Here is a 1713-nt window from a genome sequence, read left to right as displayed (position 1 = left end):
CCCGGCCTGGAAAGTTGCCGGGGAGGGGCCCCCCGCCGCCTCTCTGGGCAACCTGTTCCAGTGTTTCACCACCCTCGTTGTAAAGAATTTCTTTCTTATACCCAGTCTAAATCTACCGTGTTTTAGTTTAAAGCCATTACCCCTTGTCCTGTCACAAAGGACAAAACAACAACAAAACTTTCATTCAGGTGCCGGTGACTCAGGCTGCAGTCGGTGGCCAAGGGCTGTTGACGAGCAGGTGCAGGCACTCCTAATGACAACCCGCTCCCGCTCAGGGTGGAGCTGCCCTTCCCTGCTCCCGCCGCACCATCGGGGCCCTGCTGATTTCCCTCCAAGGCCACGGTGTCTGTCATGAGGGTCCCGGCCGCAGGCAAGATTGTGGGGAGGGCGTCAGGGGGGGAGCGGAGGGTTCCCTCTCCCCCCACCGACAAACCACCTCCTTGCCGCAGGAGGCACGGCGACATCCTCGACCCATGCATGCAGAGCTGGGGAGGAGAGCTCATGGCAGAGCTCAGGAAATCGGGTGTCGTCCAACAGCACTCGCTCTTTCACTGGGTTGTGTAATGCACCTTTTAATCACCAGGCAAGGTTCTGGATGCAAAGGTGCCCCTTATGCAATGGGGTGAGTAAGATTCTGTGCTGCCTGCAGTCTCTCTTCCAGGCAGTGCGGTTGCCTTCTCTGCATGATGAACTTGAATGTCAAATATTAATAACAAAACAAATTATCTCCACCCTGTCATCAAGGTGTGTCGTGGCTGATTCCTGTTTAACATCAAGGTTTCTACTGCTCAGGAATCCTTCCTGCAATCCTGGGTTCCAGCTGTATCAGTTCTGTGAGTGATTAAGGAATGACAAAAATCCTGAAAAACTTCATGGTGTCTGAGCTCATCTTGATCCTCTTCCATGGTTTGCTGGGATGGGAGGAAAAAAACGGAGTTCCAAAGATAGAATGGCTGGAGTAATTCTTGCAAAACTAGCCTAACCCAACCATCAAAGCACTTCCTTTAGGTAAGAATTCACCCCCCACCAAGCTCACAGTGCATAAATAAAACTGTTTTTCAAAACAAAAACAGTGTCTCATACAATAGGATTTTGTATAGATCATAAATGACACTCCCATTGTCCTAGCCACAAGCTCTTTTGTGCATTCAAATGTTTAGTCTGATCAAACAGCATCAGGAACGCTTTTTATAATGTAGATCATTTGGAGAATCATGAAGCAGCTGAAAAACTATTCATTAATAATGGTTATTTATGGGACTTTTTAGTCTGTTGAGGTTACAACTAATTTATGGTTAATTTTTTGATTCCTCCATTTCACGGTAGATTAGTAGTACCGGAGAACTGTGAATCTTTTTAAGTGACTCTCCTTAGAAGAACCCAAACGATGCTAACTAGTGGATATGTGCTCTTGCTTACAAGTACTATAACTAGTTCCAGATCTCTGCAGTGATCTAAGTAATCATAGGTCTGATGTACAAGGAGAGGCTGAGGGGGGTCGGTCAGGCTTCAGAAGAGAAAGTGGAGGTGAGATCTTACAGCTGTGTTCAACTACCTTACAGAAAGGTAGAGAGAAGAGGAGGCCAGACTTCTTTCTGGAGGTGCACAAGGAAGGAAAAGAGGCAACAGACACAAACTGTAATAAGGAAAATTTGATTAGATATCCGATTAGATATGAGAAGACCAAAATTTCACAATGCAGGAATCAAATAC

Source organism: Egretta garzetta, unplaced genomic scaffold (genome assembly GCF_000687185.1).
Source record: "Egretta garzetta isolate BGI_Z169 unplaced genomic scaffold, ASM68718v1 scaffold10, whole genome shotgun sequence".
NCBI classification, from domain to species: Eukaryota; Metazoa; Chordata; class Aves; order Pelecaniformes; family Ardeidae; genus Egretta; species Egretta garzetta.
Note: the sequence above shows the minus strand (reverse complement) of the source record.